Below are 17,027 nucleotides of genomic sequence, written 5' to 3'. Positions count from 1 at the left end.
AAGATTTTATTTATTTGACACACACAGAGAGAAAGAGAGAGCACAATAGGGGGAGTGGCAGGCAGAGGGAGAAGCAGGCTTCCTGTGGAGCAGGGAGCCCAATGGGGGACCCGATCCCAGGACCCTGGTATCATGACCTGAGCCGAAGGCAGACGCTTAACCAACTGAGCCACCCAGGCACCCCTGGGAGTCTTATAAATGAAACTTTGTCAACCTTAGGTATTTTAGCCACTTCATTTAGCTTAGTTTTTTTTTTAACTTTTAATATCTTTATTTTTTTCAAGTGTCTGTTGCAGTGACTTTATTTATTCGCTTGTTCCTTTATTTGTTTTTGCCACTGTTAGTTTTTATTTTCTATCATAAACTGCCAAACTTAATTATAATTGAAACAAATGGATTATTTTATGGTCTGCAGGTGAAATAGAAAGTGAAAACATAATTTTGGAAAATGATTTGGCTTGTAAATGTTCTTATGGAGTAATTCTATTTGCAGAAACACATCCTAAGTAGTGTGTGTGTGAAGCTTTAACAACAGAAACATTTACATTATAAGGAAAACAGAAACTACTTAAACAGCAACATAATGGAGTGGGTAATAAAATATTATATATTCATTGAATTAAGGAATTAAAGAAACAAAGAACATTTTTATTTTAAAAAGCATTTTGTGGTAACAATTTAAAAATGTAGAGGTTTATGAAGTAAAAGCAGTAGTCTCCCTTTCCTACTATAACATCTTCACTCCCAACTGTTGACAGTCTAGTGTATATCTTTCCATAATTTTTCCTTTGTCTGTACAAATCAATACAGATATGCATTCACATTTACAAGATATTTTAAAATTAGATAATACACATATAAAAGAAAAATTATCATTAACATGGAGAAATGCTCGGAGTACAATAAAAAGTTTTATAAATAGTATATACATTTGATATACAGCAAGATCTCAATGACTTTTCAAAACGTGCCTAGAAAAAAAAAGACTGGAGTGAAATATATAATAAATGTGTAAATGAATGACTAGTAAATTCTAATTTTCAGTATTAATAAATAGTTTACTATTAGTAATAATTATATTTTCTCTTAGAACTAATGCAGGGTTTTTTTCCACAATCCCCATGAGACTGAAAGTAAAAAACATCTTACTAAATTTCAGGGGAATTATGGGAGACTGAGGGCACATATTTGAACCACCTGCCTCCCAGTCCCATCCAAAATGACCTAGAAAATTTAAAAATATGCAAAACCCTAAATCAGTACTGGAAGCTAGGGAAGGAAACTATACAAATGCCAGAAACTTCAAAGAATTTCTTCTAAATCCTGTGCAGTTGGGACCAGATTTAAAAAAGACATCCAAGGCCAATTTGCCAAACACCAAAGGAGTGGCATAACCTGGAGGGGTGAGGCCTAGAAGCTGACTGTGGGACCACATCAGTGATTTGGCTCTGGAAAATTGTGCAAGTGTGAGAGTAGCAAAGGCGGCAAACAACAGTAAAGGCTTCAAGCAGAAAGCTCATGTATGGTGGCCATGGTTATATTATTGGATGGTTTCCCCCAAGCTTTGGAGGCCTTCACTGCCTCTGCAGAGCTGTGCATGAAGGCAAGGCCTAAGTGCCCCTCCTGCCCCCGCCCCCCCCACCCCCCACCCCCACAGGGAGCAGACTGTCACTAGCAGCAGTATTCCTTGATGATGCTGTGGGCACTGGGCTAGAAACTTTGGCCTGGGTAGTTATATCACCCACCAGCAGGGAGCTTGGGGGTGCCTCTGGAAGCCCTAGATAGGAAGCCCTCCCCAAAATCTGTCAAATAGCACAGCCCTTTCACCAAATGTGAGAAAGAAACTTTATAAGTTGAAATTTAGATAACCATATTTCTTTTCAATTTTGACTTCACCTTCACACAGTACATAAGAATTACTTTGAGATGGATCATAGACGTAAATGTGAAAAGTAAACCAATAAAGCTTTTAAAGGAAAACATTATGTCTTCATGATCTCTGGACAAAATTTCTTAAATAGAACATCAAAAAAACCATCCAGAAAATACAAGATTAGAAAACTGAACTCCATTAAAACAAAGAAGTTACATTTGTCAAAAGGCAACATTAAAAGAATTAATAAGGCAAGCTACAGATGGGAAGAAGATATTTGCAAAACATATGCCTGACAAAGGACTCATATCCACACTATATAAAGAATTCTCACCAACCAATGAGAATAAAACAGGAAAACAAACTAAAAATGGGTAAAATACTTTAACAGTCACTTTAGAAAATGACCAATAAGTGTGAACATTATTAGTCACAGGAAAGCAAATGGTTAACAATACCAAGTGTTGGTATTGATGAGAACACTCATACGTTGTTGACACAGGTGTAAACTGATTTTTAAAAAATCGCTTTAGGAAGATGTTTGACGGTGTCCAGTAAAACTAAACATATGTATACCTAGGGCCCAACACTCCACTTTTAGGTATGCAACCTACAGAAATGAATACTTGTATCTATTGAAACACATGACCATAAAAGGATGGTCATAGCTTTATTTATGAAGCCCAACAACTATAGAAGAATAAGTATATGTACTTTAGAATATCCATATCCATATGAAAGAAGAACAAACTATTTCTATATGCAGAAACATGGCTGAGTTCTCAACATCATATTGAGCAAAATGAGCCAGACTCAAAAAAGTAGGATGACAGTTGTGTCCTCCAAGAAGCAGATGCCAAAACTGAGTTAGAAGCACAAAAGATTTGCTGGAAATAGGAATGGACAGGGAGAGCCTCCAAACCTGACATTTAGAAGAGAAAGGACACAAGCTGGGTAGAAAGAGCCTCAGCCTTCAGTGCGGCTCCGGGAAAATCTCGGCGAGCTCAGTGAGGAGCTTCAACATAAAGAAGGGTTTCTCAGTAGCCAGAAATGGAAAGCCAAGGTACGGCCATGTTCAGTCATTGGCTGGTGCTACCCAGGAAGTACATGACTTTAACTCAAAAGCTGAAGCGTCACCAGGATAAAAAGCCCAGCTTAGGGACTATAGTCAATGGTATTGGAATGGCATTGTGCAGCGACAGATGGCCACTACACTGTGGTGAGCAGAGTATAACATATAGACTTGTCAGATCACTATATTGTACACCTGAAATTAATGTAACACCGAGGGTTAACCATACTTTGATATAAATGAATAAATAACAACAACAACAAAAGTTGAGACACACACACACACACACACACCTGGAGATGTGGTGGGTCATCTCTTGAAGGGTGATCTGAGTGACACACCCGGGTGGCTGCCACAGGTACACACCACGTGATTGCACGTGTACGATGTCCAAAGTTGTCTAATCTCATCTAGTCCACAGCGACGGAGGTCAGAAGAGCAAGGATTGTGACTGGGAGGGAGGCAGGAGGGAGCCTGCTGGGTGGTAGTAAATATGCTATTTCTAGATTTGGGTGATAAATACATACATTTGCATCGATATAATTTATGCAACTTATGATATGTAGGTTATCCTTCTGTTATAAAGGGGAGGGAATGATAGAGATGAAGTTTCCTTTCCAGAATTGCACATGGCCCTGACTCCCTGAGGTTGTTTGTCTAAGGAACCAGCCACACATCTCTTTTTAGACTTAAGAGGTCCCTGAAAGTATTTTTAAGAAAAAGAGTAATAATAATAATAATAATAATGTAATAAACCCTTTCCTGGTTTCTGGTAGAGATAGCTAAAAAGAATTCTCACTATTTAAATATAAATAAACAGCAAAGTCCCATATCCAGCAGGACTAGGTTTGGCTGTGACAGACAACCCAAAGTAATACTGACTTAGAAAAGATAGGATTTATTTAATTATCACCTAAAAGAAGTCCAGAGGTAGTTGGTCCAGTCCTAATTTGGTGCTGCTCAATGGGCTCCGTTTATCCTACCATTCTGCCATCCTGCAGCGAGGTAAAAACCATCTGCACATGGTTTTTACCTCACTGTCCAAGAGGGCACCTTCAGCGGCAATCATTACACTGCCTTCTAGCTACAAGAAAAGATGACAAAGCGACACCTTCCCTTCCATTTGGAGACACTACCCAGAAGTTATACATAGTGGTGGAACTCGTTCTATGAGCATGCCTAGTTACAAGGCAGTCTGGGGCATGAGGGTTTTATTTCAGGGGCCAGGTGCTCAGCTAGAAAGCAGAGTTCTATTACTAAGGATAAAGGCAAAACAGATACTGAGGGATAACATGCTAGTTCTGCCATAACCCACAGAAGAATTTGTAGGATAAAGGAAAAAAAAAAAAAACCCAGCATACAATAGAGGAGGATCATATCAGAGAAACATGTATACTTTAAAAACAAAAATTTTTAGATGCATCCGTATTATGCTCTTTTTTTTTTTTAAGGGCTATACACGCAAGGGGTACCTGGGTGTCGCAGATGGTTAAACGTCTGACTTGATTTCAGCAAGGTTCCTGATCTGGGGGTCGTGAGATCGAGGCCGGAGTCAGGCTCCGCACTCAGTGCAGAGTCTGCTGGAGATTCTGTCTCCCTCTCCCTCAGCCCCTCCTGCTCATGCTCTCTGTCTCTAAAATAAACAAATAAATCTTTGTTTAAAAATGCTGTATATTTGGAAACAAGTGATATGAGATAAACTGAACAGAAAGAGTTTAGGAGGGCATCAGTTAAGAAATAGAAATGAAAAGGGAACTGGGTGACTAAAGAAAAAAGTATCTTGAAATTAATTCTGCAAATTGTGAGATTTTGTACTTCATTAGAGGCAGCGGAGAACAGAACTGACAATGTAGAAAACCGTATCATTAATACAGTCGACAAGCTTGCTGAATTTTTGCATGGCAACAAGAAAGGGAAAGCAGACAAGAGAAATGTGCCTTCGGAGAGAAAACAGTTGTGGAGCACTAACCATGAGGGGCCAGTATGTGGATAATGGTAGTTTTGAAGAAAAGATCTAAACAAATGGAAGAGGAGCAATATTGAAAGCCACAAACAAAGAAAATGTTTATAAGCTAAAAGTAGAATTTTTAAAAAATATTTTATTTGTTTATTTGTGAGAGAGAGAGAGAGCAAGAGCGAGTTGGGAGCAGAGGGAGAAGCAGACTCCCTGACGAGAAGGAAGCCTGACACGGGACTTGATCCCAGGACACTGGGATCATGACCTGAGCAGAAGGCAGACGCTCAACTGACTGAGCCATTCAGGTGTCCCTAAAGGTAAAACTTAATATGCAGATCAACATAGCTTCCTAGATACTAGGAAAAACATAATAAATGAAGAAAATATAGACACATCCTGGTGAAAGTCTGAATGTCAAGGTAAAATAATGATTCCTATGAGAATCTGGCAGAAGAAAAATATCCTTCACCTAGAAAGGAAGGAAAATAATTTTTTCTTCACTTTCTCCCTTGCCATATTTGAAGCCTAAACATAAGGAGCAACATTTATGGTGTGAAAAAGGTGAGAGCAGGAAGAGCTAATCCTGTTGGTGACTTTGCAGGATTGGGATACAGAGGTTGTACACTTGTGTGAAAGAGAGGGATGCTCCCTTTTTTTCATCGATCCATTGTATCTTTAGATTTCTAAGTAAACACTTCAAAGATGGGGATAGGTGAGTACCTGCAAGAAAACCCAAGTGATTTCTGCCAGCTATTTTACAGTGGATGAGTCACGCAGGGCGAAAGAAAGTGACTGGAAAATAATGGTGGACACCTGGTCAGAAGAGCAGGAAAACCTTGCAACTTACATAAATGTCATCCCAGCAAACTGAGAGTGGTGGCGGTACCACCAGGCCAAGTGGACTTCATGTGTGTGCAGGCACGCTCACTTTCTGAGCCTCTCTCTCTCCCCTGCTCTTTGATATTGAGCAAGGATACAACTTCCTTTAGACCAGGAGGCTCTCGCGGGGATGGGAGCTTTCATGTAGGGATCACAGAGATCTGAAGAGTTGGTCTGTGAAGTGATATGTAACTTTACGATGTGGCCATTTTGGGGGGGGAATAGAATCCAACTTTAATTGAGTTCTCTTAAGAGTCTATGACCCCCAAAAGATCCAGAACCAGTCCTGATGGCTTTGTAAACAAACTGAGAAAAGTGATAAAATGAGGAGAGAAAATAAGGAAAAGGGAGAGATCCTGGAAATACAGTGAACATGTCCTAAGCATCCAAGAAAGAGAAAACAGAAGAGATACGGAAGAAGAAATATTCAAAGGAATAACTGGGGGAAATTGCCGAGTTTATAGAATTAAAGGTTACCAGGCAGTAAGGAAGAGACAGAGACACCTAGACATACCCTGTTGAATATTTCAAGATTTAAGGAGAAGAAAAAAACCTCTACAAGCATCCAGGCAAGGGGGAAAAAAAAAAAACAGCTTATTTCTTAAGCAGTGGTTCTCAACCCCAGCCATGTATTAAAATCATTGGGTGAGCTTTTAAAAAATACTGGTGTCTGGGCTCCATCCTTAAACATTCTGATTTAATGACTCTGGTACGGAGCCTGGGCATTGACATTTAAAAAAATCTCCCTCAGTGATTTGAATGCACAGCCAGGGTTGAGAATCACTGCCCCAAGGGAAGAAAAACCATCCACTTCTCCTCCAGAGAACCAAAGAGCAGCAGTAAACGGAGACTGACTTCCAAGCTGGGGAGGAAAGCGATGATACACTCAGTCAAGAGATCATTTGTAGGGAGACCAGGCCGGTGCTCAGGAAGTATTGCACTCACAGTTTAGAGGTCCGATCCAGCCAGCCTAGAGCTGGATCAAGATAAAGACCCCAAGAATGAGGGTAACATGATAAAAAGAGATGTTAGGAACGAATGGAAACTAAACCTAGAGTAACGTCTGGAAAACAGTCATTAATATGGTTATAAGACAAAATAAATTTCAAAAATCAATCTCCAAAGAAAAGTTAATAATGTACAATAACAGTAAAAATTTAGATCTAGGGCACCCGAGTGGCTCAGTCGGGTAAGCATCCAACACTTGATTTTGGCTCAGGTCATGATCTCAGGGTCGTGAGATCCAGTTCCCATGTCGGGCTCCTTTATCAGCAGGGAGTCTGCTTGAGATTCTCTCTCTCCCTCTGCCCCTCCTCCACCCTGGCTTCTTGCCCTTTCTCTCTCCCTCAAAAACAAAACAAAACAAAACAAAAAACACAAACATTTAGATCTAAATTCCAGAGTACATCAATCGTAATTAGGGAGAGGCAGTAAGGACAGTAAAAGCCTGAAAGAGTTCTCATTTTACACGGATGATAATTAATAGTTATATTCTTAAGCTTGACAAGCAGAGATAAACATATTTCGAATTATGTTTAATAACAAAAAGATTATCACTATTAGAAAAAATGTAATTATAGCTTTAAACTACTAGAGAAATAAGAGCTAAGAAAACATAGTTGGTGAAAATATAGCAGGATATAAAAACTATTACACAGTATGATACTGTTTTATGAATATATATATAAAATACACATAAAAGAATACAAAAAAGAAACAGCCCCATATTAACACTGGTTGTCTTCAACAAGTTGGGATTATGGAGTTTGTGGTTTGTTTTTTTATCAATATGTTTCAACTTTTTCTAAATATTTTACAATTAGCATGCTATTTTTTGTAATTCAAAAAAATCAATGAACACTAACATTTTAAATTAATATTTGTCTCTCTTTTATCTTCTATGCAATTTCATAGTGCTTATTTACTACCCAGGATAAAAGTTAAGTTTTTTAATGTGCTAATTTTAGCAATTACAGGATTTAAAAAATCTGATCCTACATATTTCTGAAGACTAAACACCCACGAATATCATAAAGGTGTTTCTATGAACATTTCTTACTAAGTCACTTTCTCGAAGTAACATGTTTGTGTAAAATCTTGCCAAAAACAAGAATATTAAAATGTGTTCTGCATTAAGAAGGAATCCACATCACAAGTATATTAGAAGTTAACAAGATTTGGGAGTAAAAAACATGAAACCAGAAGAACTTGGGAAAATGTGCTTGCAACTATAAATTCTGTAATTAATTTGCTTTGCAAGATTTTTTGGAGATGCTAGGTCACCAAGTAACATCTTGGATTTGCTTTTTATTTAGTCAAAACATACAAAAGCATACATTATTTGTGGCAGGACTGTGGTCTCAATGCATTTTCCAGCCAACTCTTCAATTTTGATATGAAGAACGCTGCACAAAGTCATCTGTTCTTTAATTTCACTTCAATTATTCCTTACATCTGTCCCACACAGAATGCGGGATTTTATTTAATCCGTGTTTTCCCAGGCTTCCATAGCTTGAGGGTACTAATGGAGTCCCATGAAGAAGAATCCAAATTCTATGGGCCTCTAACTTACCTTCCATGGGTACCTTCTGCAGGACCTCAATTGCCTGCGGCTCTTAAGGACTTCTAGATGCCCCTGGGTGTATATACTCCATGTGCTCCCAGAGGGGTCTGCCTTTGTTGCTCGAACTTCCTGCTGTGCCATCCCACATCCCACTGGGCAAACTCTGCATGGCTGCCATGCCTGCCAGTCTCACTGCCTTTTGCCACAGTGCAGGTAACAACATCCCTCGTGCAGAAGGCTTAAAGCTTCAGAGTGCTGTGTTGGGAAGAAGGCAAGAATAGTTCATTCCTCTCTTGACATTTTGTAGCCAGCCAGTTTTGCTCCTGCCTTGGCGTCCTGTTTTTAAATAAAGCTCCTCTTGTTTTTTCTTTCTGATAACCCTGCTCTGTGTGTGTGTGTGTGTGTGTGTGTGTGTGTGTGTGTAGCTCGGATAAAGTTCCAGTGGGGCTTGGGCCTGGAGTGAAATCTAAGTGCTAACCACCTCATCGAACTCATTCTTCCCTCTCCTCCAAAGTCTAAAGTTTCTTAGACTCAAGCTGGGACTCTAGGTGCACTCATACTCCAAAAAAGCTTCATCTTCCATCTAAAGAAACGTTTCATAATCTTGGTGTCGGATAAGTTTATTTTCATGAATTCGTTGTGAAGAAATTCGTCTTTTTAAAATAGCACATTATTAAGCCGTTGAGTTAGCCATTATTGGTCTCATTCTTGGGAGTTGTTTGTGGTTTCTTTTCTGGACTCTGTTCTATGTTGGTTTTCATTTTAGAGAAGATTAATACCTGGTCTAGTACTACACAACTAGGGGATAAAATCACCCTGGGGGGCGGGGGGCACCTGGGTGGCTCAGTCGGTTAAGCCGCCACCTTCTGCTTGGGTCATGATCCCAGGGTCTTGGGGTCAGGCTCCCTGCTCGGCGGAGAGCCGGCTTCTCCCTCTCCCTCTGCCTGCTGCTCTGCCTACCCGTGCTCTCTTTCTATCTCTCTGTTAAATAAATAAATAAATCTTCAAAAAAACAAATCACCCTGGGGTTAAAATGCATGTTACTCACCTGGCTAGTTAGATAGTTCTTCTTATCAATATAAATAGATGCATTGCCAAAATACAGGAACAAGCAAACAAAAACCTCCTGGGAATGATGAGGAAAGCCCTTGGCCCCTAAAGATCTAAAACAAACAAAGCATTGTGAAGTATGTGAATTAAAAAAAAAAAATTTGACTCTATTATCTCTTAACCACATCCTTTTTGTCTTCTAATCAATCAAAATCCTTGTGATCTTTCCATATTCAGATATTAATTTTGTATCATCACTCACTACTACATAGAAATTCATGGGAAGTCCTTAGTCCCACCCCCCACCAGCTTCACAAGGTCTTGAATATTTGCGGCTTGCTTATTCCTTAATTTCCTCAGCAGCCAATATTTTTATTTCCTGAAGGATCCCTCCTTCCAAAGCAAATTTTTCTAAGAGAAACCAACTTCCCCCTCCGATTCTGTGATTTTTTATTTTAAAGAATTTCCCCCCCACTGAGCATCTTCCTGGAAGAGTCTTAAGACTTGTTCCTCAAGAATTACTTTTTCTCCTTGATTCTCAATGGGAATTTCTCCTGAATTACTCTAATATATGTGGAATTTTAAAAAGTACTCTTCATACATGGAATTTTAAAAAGTCAAACTCTTAGAAACAGCAGAATGGTAGTTGTTGAACGTTGGGGGGGAAATGGGAAGATGTTGGTCAAAGGCACACGAACTTTCAATTATAAGATGAGTAAGTTCTGAGGATCTAATGCACAGCATGGTGACTACAGTTAACAATATTGTATTGTATCCTTGAAATTTGCTAGCTGGGTAGGAAAAAAAAAGAAGATAACTATATAAGGTGGTGGATATGTTAACCAACCTTGTTGTGGTCATCATTTCACCATGGATTGATAGATCAGATCATCATGATCTTGAATTTATACAATTTTATGTCAATATATATAATATACAATATTATATGTCAATTATATCTCAATAAAGCTGGGGGGAAAAGAATATTTCACTATCACAATATTGATATCAATATCACAATATTGATATCAATATCAAATATTCACACAATATTTTATCCTAGGAAAAAAGCTATAAAAATGTAAGACCTTTTTAGCTTTTGTTGGGAAATACCAAAGAAAATATAATTTCAACATCATACTTATTGATTCAAATACTTACTAACATCTTGGGTACCAGCCTAGAGCCTATGATTATGGTAAGGTATGAGATTCTGCCCAGGGTCTCAAGGAACACACCGTCTATTGGGGGCTCATGCCGTGCTCCAGGGAGAGTGGCCTCTCTCCTTCCTCCAGCATGCCAGGCTCAGGTCTTCCCTGGGGACTCATAATCCATCTCCCCAGTTCGGTGTATAGTTTTCCTCTCACTATGCTTCTGGACTCTACTCGACTATCATCTCCCTCAGAGAAGACTTCCCTGATTCCCACTCATATACCCGCAACATTAGGTAATCAATATTTCACTCTATTTATTTCCTTCAAAGATTTGTATCACATTTTTATTGGAAAACAAATTGTTCCTATATTTATTGTTCATTTTCTTCTGCTACAACACAAATTCCATGAGAGCAGGAATTTTTTTCCTGGCTTATTTATGGGCACCTGTATCTCTAACATCAAAGAGCGGCTGGTAAGCACACTAAAGCAGCATTGAAAAAGAGAATGAATGAATGAATGGAAGTTGGATGCATGAATGCAGCAATTAGCTTGTTGCAATCCAATATGATTATTGCCATGGTGGAGGAAAGATCTGGGTACCGCCTTGTATCTAACAATTGACGGGTGTGGTAAACAAGGACGACTCTCTAGAGGGCATGGAAACATGGACTTGGGAGAGGGCCCTGCTCTGGAGCATCCTGTAGCTTAGTATGTCTGGACATAAAAGAAAGAGGGGAGAGGGGAAAGGCCTGGGGAAACAGAAAATGGGCAGAAAGCAGGGACTCACCTGGAAAGGGTTAGGGAGCCTCAGGGGGGGCATTCCAGCCTTTATCCAGGGAGCAGCAGGGGAGCAGATAGACCCTGAACACTGACAGGTGAGGGAGAGAGAGGGAATAGGGACAAGATCTATTCTATAGAACACTCACCTCAGAAGCACTATGGAGAACGGCATGGGATGGAAGAGACCACAAGTCAGCCTGGTGATTCAGGAGTTCGGGCAGGAAATGATGAGGAATTGAACTAAAGCCAGGGTTATGGGAACAGAGTAGAGGGGAGGGTGTAAAATCTGGGCCTAAAATCAGTTGCAGAGGGAGGAGTCAAGTTCAATTCCTCAGGTAGCTACAGCTCCTCAGTGGAAGTTCTTCGTTTTCTATAAAACAGTCCCAAGGCTGCTACTTGTTCTTTGGAGACTAGACTGAGGCTGAGAGAGCACCTTCTAGATCAACCTGATGGTTGAAAGGACAGCCTCAGGGGTCAGCCACTCCTGCTGGAGGCAGAAAACATGGACCAGATCTCTTTGTTTTGGCCCACAGGTCAGTTTCAGGGGTGGGGGGGCTTATATTCTGATATATACGGTACGGTAGGTTTTCTGAAGCATCTCCTCGTTCACCAAAATTCCTTTTAGGTAAGGGTGTCTATTCACTTCTACACTTATCTAACGAGTATTTGGTGAAAGCCTCCTAAGTGCTGGGTTCCAGGAACAAAGCCCCCCACCCTCAAGCCATCCAGAATTTATTTTTTTAAGGTTCATTTATTTATTTGAGAGAGAAGAGAGTGCATGAGTGGGGTGAGGGAGGGGGCAGAGGGAGAGGGAGAGAATCCCAAGCAGACTACCCGCTGAGGGAGAGCTGGACCAACCACAGCGGGGGCTCCATCCCAGGATCCTGAGATCATGACCTGAGCCCAAATCAAGAGTTGTCCTCTTAACAGGCTGAGCCACCCAGGTGCCCCAGCAATCCGGAATTTAGTGCAAGAGACAAAAAGACCATTCAAATGCCCTGTGATAAGTACTGTAATAGATGTCCTCACACAAAAAGCACAAAGCAGAGACCCCTTAAGTCAAAAATGAGTTTAGGAGTGGGGGGTCTTAGATCAGCCAAAGATAAGAATCCTCAGACCAAAAAAACAACTTGTAACTAACGGATGATAAATACTCATTTAAAAATAATGCAGGTATAAATAAACACAAGTGCATCAAAAACATCCACAGTTACTATGAATACGTGACATTTATTGAGTGCATGAAATGTGCCAGGAGCAATGGATCTCGTCTATGTTTTCCTCATTTCATTCTCATACCAACCTTATGAGGTAGTCACATACTCCTCAATTTGCAGGTGAGAAAGCCACGGTTCACAGAGGTTAAATACCTGGCCCCAGGTCACACAGGAGTAGAGCTGGGATTCACACTGGAGGAGTCTGAATCCAGAGTTCTTAGTGGGGATGTGGCCCTACCCTCCACGGTTAGAGCCATCTGTCTACCCATTGGTCAGTCCTCCACAGTGTTTAAGAAACTTGCCCACCATCCCCTGTGGTACTTCTGGGGGAACACTTCAATCCAGTTGGCTGAGCTCCAGTGCATCTGCTCTTTCACACAGCCATGTCTTCGGGCTGAACAGACAGCCTCCATGAAGAAAAAGAATGAGGAAATACACTAGTAGAAAATTCACTTTCCCCTCATTTTCTTTGTCTCAATTCTCTACAGGAGGAGCCAAGTGCCGCCTCCTGCCTAAGTGCCTCTGTTCCACAGGGGACTTTGTCAGAGGTTACAAGGCCAGGGGCAGGAGAGGGTGGGCTGGCCCACACACTGCTCCACCATTTGCCTGAGGGTGCTGAGAAAGCTGGCAGTCTATGATGGGAAGTCATTCTAAAGGAACATTTACCTGTAACTGCTGTATTATGTGGACAAATACTTTTTTTTCCCCAAAAAACAGTAATTGGGACCGTGCAGTTGCTATAGTGTTTATGAAAAAGTGGAAGGTTAGCCAAAATTTATGTTGAGATTCTTCCGTATTTGTACCTCAGCATCCCAAGAGCTGGCTCATGATGATAATAGTGGTCCATATTGTCACATTACCATTGATAGCTCCTTCCGATATAGCTGGAAGACCTAGGTCTTTCCCCACCTGAAGGAGGCCCCAAGTTATTTTTGTGGGAGTCTGGGATGCCTCTCTTGGGTATCCCTCTCAGGCCTCCAGAATTCAGAGAGACTCCTGCTCTCCTGAGGGAGAACTGCTTTCATGCCCCTTCCTGCTGCTTCCCTTAAAGGTACAAATGAGCTGGGCCTTCTTTAAGTTTCCCTCTGCAAGAAGGCTGGCTCTTTCCATCAAAATTCGGAGATGCCTTTCTCCACACTTCTCCCTTACATCCTTCCAGCCAGGACCCGACCCAGCATTACTTGAATCATGAGTCTCGGGAAGCTACTTGGGAAGGCAAGGCCCTCCACAGCTGCTCCCAGCCACTATTCTCCATGCTCAGACTGGAAAAAGGTGCCAGGATTCCTTCCCCATCCTGCTCCCCACCTCCCTCCCAGGCATCTGCATCAAGGAGACTCTTTTGCCCTTACGCCTACAGACGAGCCCAAAGTGAGGCCTTGTTCAAAATCGGAACCCACGTGGCCCATTCACCCCACCCAATCTAAACCCTCACCTTGGCCCAGAAGCTACCTTCTCTAAGGAATACAATAGCCTAAAAATGACTGAGGAGACACTGGATTATCTATAGTAGGAGTAAGGCTGTCACGGGAAGATAAAGAAACGTGAGACGACATCGATACTTAGATGAATCCAAGTATCCGTGAATCATGGATTCGTACAATCCATGAAGTACATGTATATGTGGACTTCAGAAAATGGAGCCCAAGAAAGAAGCTTTCTCAAGTCTTTTTGGACATTGGGAAGCCTGGGTAGCATAATGTAGAGAAGATGCCATAGCCTGCGTGGTCACAGAGCCTGCACGATTGGTGGTGGGAACCCAACAGGAAGAACAGAATGACATGAATCCATCAATGATTCTGCAACCTGAACATGCCACTGGCCCTCTGAGCCTTACATTTGTTTTTATGCCCAACATAGATAATTATACCATCCTGACCGGGTTGTTTGTGTCCACATAATTATCTACATTTTGTAAACCACAAGTGCCAAAAAATATTAGTTATTATAATATTGCTTGCAAGGAAGAACCAGAACAAAAGTTGAGTTGGGGGCAAGGGTGGGGAAAGGGGAAGGGGCAGGCGGTTGAGGCAAGAGGAGTGGTCTCTAAAGACTATGGGACACAGTGTGTGTAGCCGGGGGCGGGGGGGGGGGCGGCACCAGTAGAGGCCAGTGGAAGTACCTCAGGAGGGAGGAAGATGTCCCAGGAGACAGGAAGAGAAGACTGAAGGAGGCAAATGGGGCCAAAGACCCAGTGCAGAGGGAGGTTTTCTCAAGCGTCCTAGATGCTTTTCAAATGTTCCACCGCCATTCCCAGCTTGATGTCAGAGATAGTTCCTGCTTGGCACGCTGCAGAAACCTGAGGTCAGGAGCCTCAGAAGCCGAAATACAAGCCAGGAAGTATGAATCAGTGCCACTCAGACTTCCCAGCTTACAACTCCATGAGGTGTGGGTGTGCGCACCTGTCTCACATGGACAGGCCTCAACCCCAAGTCTGAGCTACACAGAACCAACAAAGCAGAGGCTCGCCAGTTCACCTTTAACTGCTGAGCTCTTTTTCGTATTGCTGAGGTAATATTCAAAATTTCCTTCAAAGGGCCAGTGTGATTCTGGCAAGAGGAGACGATCATTAAGCCTGGTAATGAAAACAAGTTGTTTTGGGGCACCTGGGTGGCTCAGTTGGTTAAGCGTCTGCCTTCGGCTCAGGTCATGATCTCAGGGTCCTGAGATGGAGCCCTATGCTGGGCTCTGCACTCAGTAGGGAGTCTGCCTGTCGGACTCTCCCTCTGCCCCTCCCCACCACTCATGCTCTCTTGCTTTCTCTCTCAAATAAATAAAATCTTTTTTAAAAAAAGAAAACAAATTGTTTTGAAGGGATGGTTAAAATTATGTATGGTAGGGGGGCGCCTGGGTGGCTCAGTTGGTTAAGCAGCTGCCTTCCGCTCAGGTCATGATCCCAGGGTTCTGGGATCGAGCCCCACGTCAGGCTCCTTCCTCAGCGGGGAGCCTGATTCTTCCTCTCCCTCTGCCTGCCGTTTCCCCTGCTTGTGCTCTCCCTCTCTCTATCTCTACCAAATAAATAAAATCTTTTAAAAAATTATGTATGGTAGGAATTAAATATTCAAGGTAACATTTAATGAATCATAAGAGTGGTTTTTTAAGACTAATGCAATAAATGCTTCCCTTGAGACTTCTGGTTGAAGTACAGGCTTTCACCTCAGGAAACTTTTAAGTATAAAGTATTATAATTGTAGAGGTTGCGAGGGAGGGCATTTAAAATATGCAGAGTGATTGGCACGCTCTCAAATCCCAGGTGCGACTCTGTCCCTAACTGATAAGGCGACAGTTAGTATCCAGACGCCCCCATTCAAGAAGTGGTTTTGCCTCCATTTTGGGGGGCAAAAAAGACTTTGACAGTCTTGGATTCCAGTCATGGTGGGGCAGCTCTAAGGAATTCCAGGTGAGCGCATTCTCACAGTCGGAAAGCAAACAACGCAGAGAATAAACTGTCTAATCTCAGTTCTTCCCATCCGCCTCACCTGGAGACTAAATTACTCTGTGTTGTGTAAAAACAATTCACACCCCTCTCATGAAGTAGGAAGAAGGAAGAGTGGGCAGCAGGGACAAAGGATGCACTTGCTTAAAAATCACCCTTTCTCATTTGTGCCTCAGGGGTCTCTGTGCTAGGAGCAAGAACTCAGCTTTTGGTAGAAAAGAGCTTGGATGAAATTCTACAATGCCCCCCTACCCTAGGGTTAGTTAACATTGTAAGGAAATTTTAGGGTGAGTATAATGCTGACTATAAAGGAAAGAAGCAATAATGGTTGAATCTCAGGCACCCAGAAATAGGCGGTCAGAGAAACTTTGGGATGATTTCCCTGGCTCCTTTCACACTGCAAGCAACTGCCTGACACACAGGACTGGCCTCTGTGCATATAGACGTATGTTCATTGTGTAGGGGGACATTTGCTTTGGCTTCTCTTGGAGGCATCCTTTTGTCCAGGGAGGTCTGGATGGCCAGTGAAGGCACTGCCTTCCTTGCCATCTTAGCAGCTTTAAGAGGGTGAGTATTTTTCTTTGAGACCAAGGTTGGCACAGACAACTTCCTCGCTGAAATTTTCTGCCAGGCTGGGTTGCTTTTCTTGCATAATTCCACCCCTCCTCCCCCTCCCACCACCAGCCTTTGGTCAAATTTCTGGAGACTTTGGCATATGTTTGTGGGATTGTATCTATTCCTTCCTGATGTGGTGGATGCAAAGATATGCTTTCTCTTGGGTGAAATTTACAAGCACGTTTTCCTCCTTGACAGGAACAAAGAGCCACAAATATTTCCTAAGGGGAGAAAAAGGCTTCCAGATGCAAGGCTCCAAATGTGAGGGTTGTTGGGGGTTTTTTTCCTTTTGGCATTTTTAAAGCTTAATAATTACACTGGACATATTCATCCAGAAGAAGGTCCACAATTTTCATCCTAACAAGGACTTCACGAAAACCTCCAAGTCACAAATACATCTGCATCTCTGATCGTCTTCCTGAAGCAGAGAC

General features: G+C 41.8%; 1 long non-coding RNA gene across 5 annotated transcripts in view; it reads right to left on the bottom strand.

Moving 5' to 3' along the window:
• The window catches only part of LOC114207157 (uncharacterized), a 44,573-nt gene that overhangs the window by 10,340 nt on the left and 17,206 nt on the right, over window positions 1–17,027 (bottom strand). For 3 of the 5 annotated variants that reach the window (XR_015768755.1, XR_003608789.2, XR_015768753.1), the window contains exons 2-5: window positions 9,393–9,507; window positions 8,354–8,599; window positions 4,418–4,578; window positions 3,239–3,422 (exon numbers count right to left, since the gene is read on the bottom strand). This is a non-coding gene — a long non-coding RNA (uncharacterized LOC114207157). Of the gene's footprint in view, window positions 1–3,238; window positions 3,423–4,417; window positions 4,579–8,353; window positions 8,600–9,392; window positions 9,508–10,241; window positions 10,289–11,477; window positions 11,888–17,027 lie in introns of those variants that run through there. The other 2 variants (XR_003608788.2, XR_003608790.2) reach the window with 2 other exon arrangements.

This window comes from Eumetopias jubatus, unplaced genomic scaffold, assembly GCF_037043125.1.
Source record: "Eumetopias jubatus isolate StellerSeaLion01/CBP00866 unplaced genomic scaffold, mEumJub1_p1.0 scaffold_1, whole genome shotgun sequence".
Lineage (NCBI taxonomy): Eukaryota > Metazoa > Chordata > Mammalia > Carnivora > Otariidae > Eumetopias > Eumetopias jubatus.
The sequence above is the reverse complement of the archived record's forward strand: the minus strand, read 5'-3'. Positions and strand labels throughout refer to the sequence as shown.